At 62.7% G+C, this 418-nt stretch overlaps 1 protein-coding gene across 2 annotated transcripts in view; it reads left to right on the top strand.

The window, feature by feature from the left end:
- Positions 1-7: 7 nt before the first annotated feature.
- EXT2 (exostosin glycosyltransferase 2) overlaps positions 8-418 on the top strand; it is an 81,430-nt gene continuing 81,019 nt past the window's right edge. For both annotated transcript variants that reach the window (XM_010580174.1, XM_010580172.1), the window contains exon 1: positions 8-83. The gene's annotated coding sequence lies outside the window, so the exon portion shown is untranslated. The remainder of the gene's footprint in view (positions 84-418) is intronic.

Raw genomic sequence — 418 nt, 5'->3', positions numbered from 1 at the left:
GAAGCAGCCGGCCTGCCCCGCTCCGTGGGGCCGGCAGCGAGCTGGCGGTGCGGGCGGTGGGGCCTGAGCGACTGCGGGCGGAGGTGAGTCTGGGCGGTTAGGCGGTGCGGGGTTCGGCTCGCCTGGACCCGGGGCCGTGTGGGGGGGGGGGCCGGGCCGGACCGGGCCCTCACGGGCCTTGGCGGCAGCCGGCGGCCGTTCCGTCCGCGGGTAGGACTTTACCCTGTAGGATAAGACTCGCGGGGGCCGCCTCTGTTACTTTTTTTTTTTTTTTTTTTTTACCCCCTCTTTGGCTTCTGTGTCTTATCCTTCTTATTTGTAATACTCCAAATGCTGGTAGACCTTGTCTTGTGCCCGAGTGGGTTGTGTGCCGTGTAAAAGTGATTAAACGGTTCCACGGGTGGAGAGTTACGTTTCA

The sequence above is a fragment of the Haliaeetus leucocephalus genome, unplaced genomic scaffold, assembly GCF_000737465.1.
Source record: "Haliaeetus leucocephalus isolate CR32 unplaced genomic scaffold, Haliaeetus_leucocephalus-4.0 Scaffold696, whole genome shotgun sequence".
Taxonomy (NCBI): Eukaryota; Metazoa; Chordata; class Aves; order Accipitriformes; family Accipitridae; genus Haliaeetus; species Haliaeetus leucocephalus.
This window is presented reverse-complemented; position numbering and strand designations above follow the sequence as displayed.